Source organism: Podarcis muralis, chromosome 12 (assembly GCF_964188315.1).
Source record: "Podarcis muralis chromosome 12, rPodMur119.hap1.1, whole genome shotgun sequence".
Classification (NCBI taxonomy): domain Eukaryota; kingdom Metazoa; phylum Chordata; class Lepidosauria; order Squamata; family Lacertidae; genus Podarcis; species Podarcis muralis.
Genome location: NC_135666.1, coordinates 57661929 through 57673168, shown reverse-complemented (window position 1 = coordinate 57673168; position 11240 = coordinate 57661929). Strand labels below are relative to the sequence as shown.

The 11240-nt window shown below is 45.6% G+C and overlaps 1 non-coding gene across 1 annotated transcript; it reads right to left on the bottom strand.

Moving 5' to 3' along the window:
• Positions 1-747: 747 nt before the first annotated feature.
• TRNAE-CUC (transfer RNA glutamic acid (anticodon CUC)) lies at positions 748-819 on the bottom strand. The gene has a single exon. It is a non-coding gene; the product is annotated as a tRNA-Glu (tRNA).
• Between the last annotated feature and the right edge of the window lie 10421 nt (positions 820-11240).

Here is an 11240-nt window from a genome sequence, read left to right as displayed (position 1 = left end):
TCCCAGGTAAAGGTAAAGGACCCCTGGACGGTTAAGTCCAGTCAAAGGCGACTATGGGGTTACGGCGCTCATCTCACTTTCAGGCCAAGGGAACGGGCGTTTGTCCGCAGGCAGCTTTCCGGGTCATGTGGCCAGCAGGACTAAACCACTTCTGGTGCAATTGAAATGGGGGGGGGGGACCCCTGACCATTAGGTCCAGTCATGGCCGACTCTGGAGCTGTGGCACTCATCTCACTTTATTGGCCGAGGGAGCCAGTGTACAGCTTCCGGGTCTTGTGGCCAGCATGACTAAGCCGCTTCTGGCGAACCAGAGCAGCGCACGGAAACAACGTTTACCTTCCCACCGGAGCGGTACCTATTTATCTACTTGCACTTTTGACGTGCTTTCGAACTGCTAGGTTGGTAGGAGCAGGGACCGAGCAACGGGAGCTCACCCCGCTGTGGGGATTTGAACCGCCGACCTTCTGATCAGCAAGTCCTAGGCTCTGTGGTTTACACCACAGCGCCACCCGCATGAAATACTGTTATGGAAACCAGAGCGCATGGAAACACCGTTTGCCTTCCTGCCACTGTGGTACCTATTTATATACTTGCACTAGTGTGCTTTTGAACTGCTAGGTTGATAGGAGCTGGGACTGAGCAATGGGAGCTCACCCCGTCACGGGGATTCGAACCGCCGACCTTCCGATCGGTAAACCCAAGAGGCTCAGTGGTTTAGACCACAGCGCCACCTGCACCCCCAAAGAATTCCCTGACTGGGAATCGAACCTGGGCCGCGGCGGTGAGAGCGCCGAATCCTAACCACTAGACCACCAGGGATATGCACCAGGCCCCATCTCCAAGCCTTGAATCTACCTCCAAGAGATGATGCGCAGGTGAAATTGGGGAACTAGTTACTATTGAACGACTTGGCAAAAGGGCAGGTTGCAAACGTGACATAGAGGTAGACTGACTAATATGCAGCCGATGAGAGAGGGTTGGATGTGCATCAAGGGAAAATCTCAAAAAAAAAAAAAAAAAAAGAAAAGAAAAGAAAACCTTAGTTGGGGATGCTTAGTTCAGTCTCCTTGGATTAGCTCACACAAACCACTTTGCCTACATTGGAGCCATCCCAAGCATTTTTTCTTTAGGCATGTGAAAAATTTCTAGGAGCAATTCAGCGTGATGGAGCAGCGCCTTTCCTGCATGCTGTGATCCAGCTGGTTATATATATTCACAATTGCTTTGATCAAAAGTGACATTATCCATGCAAGTGCACACCTGGGGGAACGTTAGGCCTGCCCGTGGGTGGCAAATGTATACCTGCCGTACATCCTGTTTGAATCAGGCTTTAGCCTGTGCCGCTCTCTGACCATCCTCTTTGTCATCAGGATTTAGCACCTCAGCATTCCTATTAGCACATCGGATGCTTTTGATCCTTACAATAAGGCTTTCGCTGTTGTGTTCCTTTCGTTACGTGTCTGCAGCAGCCTGTGTTGCCACTGAACTGTCTCAGGGGCAGAAGGTAGCTCCCTGGTAGAGCATCTCATTTGCACACAGAAGACCCCAGGTTCAGTTCCTGGCACCTCCTAAGTAGGGGTGAGAATGTCCCCGTCTGAAACTGCCCCTCACTGTCCACAATGATGTGCCTGATAATAGGCTGACTTGGTGTTAGGGAGCTGGCTGTATTATTTTATCATCACTGTCTATTTACAGTGCAGGTCTATGCATTTGGGCACCTGGGACAGACCCCGAAATGGCTTCCAAAGGGTGAGGGAACAGCTGCATCAGGAACAAGGGAGGAAGAAAGGTCAACATTGGGATCTGCTGCCCCAGTAGATCCTGCCACCTAAGGCAGTCACCTCATCTTGCCTCATTGTTGGGCTGGCCCTGTCTATATAGAATTGGAGAAGTGTAGAGTCGGCAGGGACCCTGAGGGTCATCTAGGTTTACATAAAAGGCTCAGGACTGCAATACCTCAAGGACTGCCTATCCCCATATAAACTGACCTGGACCCTGCAATCATCATTCAAGGTCCTTCTCTGTGTGGCCCCTGCATGTGAGGGTCAGATGGTGGCAACATGAGACTGGGTCTTTTCTATGGTGGCTCCTGATTTGTGGGATGCTCTCCCCAGGGACGCTTGCCTGGCACCTTCGTTACATATCTTTAGTTGTCAGGCAAAAATATTTCTCTTCTCCTAGGCCTTTGGCTAATTAAACAATCTATGCCTTTTAAAACTGTGTTGGGTGGGGAGGGTACTGTTCTTGTTTGTTATTATGATATGTATTTTTGTGTTTTCATATTGTAAACCATCTTGTGATCCTCGGATGAAAGTCAGTACAGTCATACCTCGGGTTACAGACGTTTCAGGTTGCGTTTTTTCAGGTTACAGACCCGCCAAAACCCAGAAGTACCGGAACGCGTTACTTCCAGGTTTTGGCGGTCGCACATGCGCAGAAGCGCTAAATTGCAACCCGTGCATGTGCAGATGCACCGCTGCAGGTTGCGAACATGCATCCCGCACAGATCACATTCGCAACCCGAGCTTCCACTGTATAGAAATTGAACAAATAAAATAAATTCTACTGGAATTAAGTACCACACTCAAGTAGACATGTACAGGATTGCAGCCTTTATGGGTGATGTTTCATGTTTCACTTGCAAAGGATTAGGCCATGAAGATCTACAGAGGCTGATATGAAAAGCAAGGGTTGCAGACCTTGGGGGGGGGGACTTGCCCCTTTCTGTGCTTTAACAGCATATTGATCTTCAGACATTTGCTGGTGATGATTCTTATTCCACCTGTGGTTTTCCCCTAGATTATGCTACTGTGAAAGTTAACTCTACTTTCAGGCCCTCGGATTCCTTCCCCTCCCACACCCACAAGGCAGAAGATTAGAAGCCAGTTATTTTGGTGCACTCGCCCTGCTATTTCTGCTCCCGCTGAACTTCGTGAAGGCAATCGTGACATCATATTAAAACAGCTGCATAATGCATTTAAACCTCAGGCAAGATCTTTGCTTGAAACATACATTCAAAGGAAGGGAAATTTATTTACCAAGCCAGAATCTCACTTAGGCGCAGCTTTCTCTGAGTGCACACGGAGTAATTTTTGACAGTCCCTAAAGTAGTTTAGCATATGACTCCTCCCGAGGGGTCAAAGAGGCTTCTTGTGGTCATCTGTCACCGAGGGTTAATTTGCATGTTTACTTTATGAACCAAAGTTCCCTCCTCTCTTTTAACGCCACACATCCGGAGGCACAAGCCCAGGGATGAGTTGCAGTTATTTATGGAAATGTGCCCAGGGAGACCATGTGATCCAAAAGCAGCTGTGAATCTTCCCTTGTATTGTGAAAAAATTACATTTTATGTAACTTCACTGGTGCCAGTTGCTCCGTATGGCACTTAGCAATGATGCAGCACACTGGATCTCGTCCTGTTTTCCTAGTGTGCCGTGTGACTCACACATGTTTATTTGGCAATATATTCCATTGAGTCCAGCAGGACTTAGCCCCAAGCAGGCACGCATAGCACCACAGCCAGGCAGCACAATCCCGTGCGTGTGAATTAAATTGCACTTGTGTTCAATGGCACCAGGTTCGCAGGTTTAGGATTGCAGACTTCATATAACCACTATGTGAGGTCCCCTCCACCTTCCAGTTTGTTCATGTACAGTACTGAAACACAGGGTTGTCTTTTGGCCAATATTTGCAAGCTCACACGGAGCAGAAGCCTCACTTATCATTCAGAGTACAGGCCTTCTGCTCAACAGCCAATTGTTGTAACAGATTTATTACGGTCTAAGGTTTGTAGGGAGAGTGTCTGACAACAAAGGTTGAGCGGGGACAGAGTGCTTTGTTCCGCCGAGGCATAAAAACTCGGAAAACAAAAAGCATCAAGGTACATAGCCTGCCACACTGTTTCCTTATCAGAGTATTCACATTCCATGCCCTTAACCGAGCATTCATGAAATTTCTCCTGAGTATGTGCTGTTGTGGTATAGTAGAAATAAGAAGGTTAATTGCCACTATTAGCCCAATAGATGGAGGATGGAGTCTTGGGCTGCCATGTTAAAAGCTGGGTAAAGTCACATATTTTTCACAGGTGTGTGTGTGTGTGTGTGTGTCTATATAGATCATAGAATCATAGAATCATAGAGTTGGAATAGACCACAAGGGCCATCGAGTCCAACCCCCTGCCAAGCAGGAAACACCATCAGAGCACTCCTGACATATGGTTGTCAAGCCTCTGCTTAAAGACCTCCAAAGAAGGAGACTCCACCACACTCCTTGGCAGCAAATTCCACTGTCGAACAGCTCTTACTGTCAGGAAGTTCTTCCTAATGTTTAGGTGGAATCTTCTTTCTTGTAGTTTGGATCCATTGCTCCGTGTCCGCTTCTCTGGAGCAGCAGAAAACAACCTTTCTCCCTCCTCTATGTGACATCCTTTTATATATTTGAACATGGCTATCATATCACCCCTTAACCTCCTCTTCTCCAGGCTAAACATGCCCAGCTCCCTTAGCCGTTCCTCATAAGGCATCGTTTCCAGACCTTTGACCATTTTGGTTGCCCTCCTCTGGACACGTTCCAGTTTGTCAGTGTCCTTCTTGAACTGTGGTGCCCAGAACTGGACACACACACACATATATGTATATGTATATGTATATGTATATGTATATGTATATGTATATGTATATGTATATGTATATGTATATGTATATATGAATGAACAGTTTGACCATGAGATATAATTCCTCACTACTGAAGCCCTCAACCACCGCCTTATGGACTGAATCACACAGCCCCAAATTAGCTTATTCCTCCATTCAGCATTTAGCTTATTCCTCTATTCAGCAGCAAAACAAACTGTTGTTGTTGTTTTTTACATGCACGAACCAGCTCTAATATTCCTGGTAATGCCAGGATGGAATATGAAGATTGATTCTCATGAATAAGACCATGGCGGTTTGGTGGTTTACATCAGAGAATGTGAACTACTTTTGACTGGAAAGTTTTGAGGCAGTGAAAGGTTATGGAAGCTTTCCTTGTGGCATTGGTTCTGTGCTGGTTCATTAACCCACATGCACCCACAGTTCATGTTGCAGTCCTCAAATGGTAGACACTGCTGGGCAAAGCTGTTCTGAAGTGCTATTCTGTACACTGTCTAACTATTCATTGAAGAACCACCTGCCCATGTTTAGTAACATGCCCATATTACCTGGCAGCAAACCTGGGCTTGGCAACAAGTGTATACAAAACAAGGAACCACAGTTCACCCAGCCTCCCAGATGAGCACACTCATGTCTGCGAGTACATGGGTCACAATCACATTCACACTTCACAGCGGCCATGAGGACCTTGCAGTCTGCAGGCCAGAGTAGGTCTGAGAGGAGTCCTAATTTGGCCTGTGATATCATTTTCCTTCCACACTTGATACCACGTGATGTCAGGTGTGGGGCAAGCAAAATGACCACCAGCAGCCTTGAAAGTGCACTCCCATCTATAAACACCTAAAATAACAAGCTATCTTAAAAAGGGAGGTAACTTTTCCTACATCACACTGGACACTGAGCAAGCACACAGGTATACCTGTCCTTTGGCTGCCTTATCCTAGCAAAGGCTTGGGCAAACTCAGCCCTCCAGATGTTTTGAGACTACAGTTCCCATCATCCCTGACCACTGGTCCTGTTAGCTAGGGGTGATGGGAGTTGTAGTCCCAAAACATCTGGAGGGCCAAGTTTGCCTATGCCTGTCATAGCCTATAATGCTAGTTCTGCCTTTTAAAAGTTCTTTCCTTCTTCCCGTCAGGAGAGAGATCCTTCTCTCTAAGGCTGCTCCCAGCGGGGTGTTTATTGTGGGACCAGGGCATGCAAATACTGTGCGGCAACCACCATACGCATCAAAATTCCAGTCCATATTCAGATTTACCCTTTTTGTGGGAAATCATTAAGGTTTTTGTTTTTGTTTTTTAAAAAGCAATTCAGAATTACCTGTTCTGCAGTGCCTGATTGTCCCATTTGCAATATTATGGCCCTGGTCTAGAAGTCCCTTAAGAGCCCAGGAATGTTGTGGATTGCCAGTTTGTGATATCCAAACGGCCTGTTTGTGATTGTAAGCCCCTGGCTGGAAGCACCATCAACAGTCTATGAATATAACGTAGTGTTTGCATTATTTCATGCAGTCTGTACGTGGATGTACAGCTTTAAGAGAAACGCCTCAAAAGGAATCCGTCCCAAATTATGGCCACTTTGCAAAAATACACAAAAATGCTCTTGAGAGGTATTTGGTAAAGAGGGGAAATTGGCAGTCATTTTGTGGATACGGCTGTGTGGGCACCATTAGAATACTGGCATTCTGAAAATGCATTTAGAATAAACAGCTGCAAAAGCGAGATCGCCACAGCCACAGATTGTACTTTGGGTTACATAGCGATCTCTATCATTCTTTTCATGCTGAGGAACAAGCAGAGAGAAAGCTGAAGCTGTTTATTTAGTCAAAAGATTCTGGTTTGGAAGAAAGTTGTTTTGTAATCACCTGCAAATGTTTTCCTTATATATTTGCATTTTCTGGTATGGCCTTTCCACATCATTTTACGTCTTAGTGTTGCCGTGAGCATACTCCTGTTTAAATAAAAATAGATGCAGTTAAAAAACCATGGATTACCATACTTCAAGGATGCATCCAATTATTTGCAAAGTCATTGGCATCAGATACATCAGGAATCAGTGTTTGTTTTCACCCAGTGCTTTTTTTTCCTAGAAGAAAAGCACTGGTTAAAAATGTGGCCCTTGCTCTAACAACTTCATGGTGAGTACAGGCACATTTTTTTTCTAGAAGAAAGAAGAAAAGTTTAAATGTTTCTTTGATCACCCTTGAATCTTCTTGCCAAAAAACCTGAATTGTGAAACGTTGAAAATTTGACTGTCCAGTTTCGGCTGGCCCCTGGAGGGACTAAAGGCAACAAACAAGAGCCATATTTTCTGTACCACTCACTCCATGTTAATTACAACACAGCTGGCATCTTTCAGGTTCAAAGGCAATCTGTAGAATGCGGTGCTTCAAACCACTTAGCAGGAATGACTAGAAACAGTTTCTCCCTGCCATCTGTAAAATCTCGTGTTTATTCACGCACAGTTGGGGTTCCATCTTTTTTCAGATTTTGTTCAATGCATCAGACGTATCTGTTTCTTTTTTAAAAGCTATCGCAAATTTCTGCTTTCTCAGCTTGGTTCGCAACTTTCTTTCTCTGACAGCTCCAAAATGGCTTGTTTTGAATTCATTTAACTCTGCACTGAACTGTCCTCCTTATAGGCTCACAGAGCTGGGAAGTAAACACACAAATCTTTCTCGTAGGGTTATACGCCCTGTTTTCTGGCCCCTCTTGGGGCAAACCCTGTTGGGTGAGTTTCTATGACTATAAATCTTTGGCTAAATAGACATGCACCTGCATGATTATGGTCTGATGCTACAACTACAGGCAACTTTAAAATGGCAAAACTATCAGAGTCATTGTACACAGACACTACTGAATTTATGTTAATAGCCTGATGACTGACAGACGTTTTCAGTGCTAGGTATTTTCATCTATTTATGACACTGATATCCAACATTTCCTCTTCCAAGGAATTAAAGGCGGCATACATCGTTCTCTCCCTCCCATCACCACTTCAACCTCATGACAGCCTTATAAGGTAGGTAAGCCTGAGAGGATGACTAACCCAGCGTCACCCCATAGGCTTCCTTCCTGAGTTGGGATTTGACCCTGGGTCTCCCCAGTCCTTCTCCCCCAATCTAACACTTTGTTGTTGTTGTTTAGTCGTTTAGTCGTGTCCGACTCTTTGTGACCCCATGGACCAGAGCACGCCAGGCACTCCTGTCTTCCACTGCCTCCCGCAGTTTGGTCAAACTCATCCTGGTAGCTTCAAGAACACTGTCCAGCCATCTCGTCCTCTGTTATCCCCTTCTCCTTGCGCCCTCCATTTTCCCAACATCATGGTCTTTTCCAGAGAGTCTTCTCTTCTCTTGAGGTGGCCAAAGTATTGGAGCCTCAGCTTCACGATCTGTCCTTCCAGTGAGCACTCAGGGCTGATTTCCTTAAGAATGGATACGTTTGATCTTCTTGCAGTCCATGGGACTCTCAAGAGTCTCCTCCAGCACCACAATTCAAAAAGCAACAATTCTTTGGCGATCAGCCTTCTTTATGGTCCAGCTCTCACTTCCATACATCACTACTGGGAAAACCATAGCTATGCCTATAGGATAATCTTGAATCTCATGCAAGGTGGCATTGCAAAATACCTCCATAACGATACACCAGGTTTGTGGAGTTGCTTTATCTGCCCCAGAGAACAAATTCTCTTTATTTCCTCCATCATTCACAATCCAACAAAATAAAATAAAAATGTTAACATGCTGAATGGACTAAATATTGTGCATGTTCCTCTGCCAAAGTGCCTGAATTGTCTCCGAAGTCCAAGTGGCAGCCAGACTGATTGGCTGAAATCCCATCTGTGAGGGAATACACTTGTTGCCATAGCCAAATAGCACCATGCGGTGTTCAACACAATGGAACATGATACTCACGTGAGGACACAGGGCGAGAATATATATTAGATGAATAAGTCAATGGGAGTCTTCAGAATGAGTGGACCATTTCAGAAAAGCTTTCCCGAGGTGTTTCCAAAACAAAGGCTTCCTTGAACTAATTTGTTCTGTGGAAAACCAGTCTTCCCATAATAGTGATGGGGGCAGGTATCTGGTTATTTATGAATGGCCACCTCTTGATTTTGCGCAATAATTGGCCATTTCGGGCCCTTATCAGAAGAAAGCATGCTTTGCCAAAGTGGACTAACCAGCTGCCACAGCGAAATACTTTTGAGGCAATTGCATAACATCAGTTAGCACATGGCATTTCAGAATACAGACTGAAAATACTAGGGTAGGAAAAGGTTGGAACAGGTGACGTTCACACGGATTGAAGTCACTGTCTTGCTTCATGTTTGCTACTTCTGTCTACTTAAAATTAGGAGCCTTCATGCTGGGTCAGTGGTAGTCAAGGGTAGCCAGGATAATCCCTTGACCACCAGTTGTTTTGCACTACAGCTCCTATCAGCCCTGGCCTAGATGGCCAATGCTGAGGGATGATGGGAATCATAAAAAGTTAAAGGACCCCTGACAGTTAAGTCCAGTCGCGAACGACTCTGGGGTTGCGGCGCTTATCTCGCTTTACTCGCTGAGGGAGCTGGTGTTTGTCCATAGACAGTTTTTCCAGGTCATGTGGCCAGCATGACTAAGCTGCTTCTGGTGAAACCAGAGCAGTGCACGGAAATGCCATTTACCGTATTTTTCGCTCTATAAGACGCACCTTTTCCCTCAAGGGGAAATGTATGGAAATGTATCGTCTTATGGAGCAAATGAAGGCTGCACAGCTATCCCAGAAGCCAGAACAGCAAGAGGGATCGCTGCACAGCGATCCCTCTGGCTTCTGGGATTCAGAATATTTTTTTCTTGTTTTCCTCCTCCAAAAACTAGGTGTGTCTTATGGTCTGGTGCGTCTTATAGAGCGAAAAATACGGTACCTTCCCGCCAGAGAGGTACCTATTTATCTACTTGCACTTTTTGGTGTGCTTTCAAACTGCTAGGTTGGCAGGAGCTGGGACCGAGCAGCGGGAGCTCACACTGTCGTGGGGATTTGAACCACTGACCTTCTGATTGGCAAGCCCAAGAGGCTCAGACGTTTAGACCACAGCGCCACCCGTGTCCCACCACGTTGGCAACCCCTCATTTATAATTTTTATGTTATCCAATTAAAACAAAAATAAAGTGTGTCATTGATGACAGCCATTGCCTCAAAGAGGACAAAACTGGGGCTGCAGGGAACTACAGTACATTTATTTTGAGCCAGATACTCAACAAACTAAAATGAGGTAACTGGTCAGTAGCCATTTTGTCATCTGCCATGGAATTGTTTGATGAGAGCTCTTCCTCATAAACACATAATAATACATGTTCATTAGGACTTCTTTTGATTAAAGCACTGAGGGGAATAATCACTTCATCTTTGGGACAATGTATTTTTCTTTCTTCAGAAAACAAGACTAGGGGTATTATCTGGATTTTAACTAAAAACCTTTCAGTAGGAAACACAAATCTTTCATGAATTCCCATTTGGGAAAACTCTATTTAATTTGGTCTCATCATTTCCTCTGAAATACCTGTTCTTCAAGTCAGAAAACAGTACGTACTCTTTTAGGCTAACAAAGTCCTTATTGTGGAAACAGATTTTCAGAAGGATATCCCTTTTTTTATTTAAAATGACCAGGTGCCAAGGCAGGCAGCCCCCACACCCAAGGCTTTTAAAGTGTCCCAAAGAGGGAACTTTGGCAAGCCCAGCTTTTCTCACCTCTGTGTCATGAGCCAAACTGCCAAAATCCTCAGTTTGACCCAATTCACAAAACTGATTTTATGCTCAGGAATTCCTTTCAACATGAGAGCGCAGTGTCGGACATATAAATCATTGGTCATTACACGATGCTTTTACTAAAGCCTCTGGCAGCTTTCGCAGACATATACTAAAGCTATCAGTTATTGGCTATTCACGTTGCCATGACATATGCTAAAGGCAGGCGACGGCAAAGCATGTATATTTAAGGGTTCAAACAAAAGATGCATTTCATCAGGCAGGGAGAGTAGATGCAGGGAAGATAATGATGACCATTTACAGGAGGGCTGGCCTGCCCATCATCTCTGTGCTGCAAACTACTGACTGCTTGATAACCACATTTTCACAGCCTTAAAGGTAAAGGTAAAGCTAAAGGTACCCCTGCCCGTACGGGCCAGTCTTGCCAGACTCTAGGGTTGTGCGCCCATCTCACTCTAGAGGCCGGGGGCCAGCGCTGTCCGGAGACACTTCCGGGTCACGTGGCCAGCATGACAAAGCTGCATCTGGCGAGCCAGAGCCGCACACGGAACGCCGTTTACCTTCCCACTAGTAAGCGGTCCCTATTTATCTACTTGCACCCGGGGGTGCTTTCAAACTGCTAGGTTGGCAGGCGCTGGGACCGAGCAACGGGAGCGCACCCCGCCGCGGGGATTTGAACCGCCGACCTTTCGATCGGCAAGCCCTAGGCGCTGAGGCTTTTACCCACAGCGCCACCCGCGTCCTTCACAGCCTTAGGCAGACCATAAAAACAGGATAGTTTTTTGAAGCCTTGATGGGATGCCACACATAGCTGGTGAGCTATTTTGGGGTGGGTGGT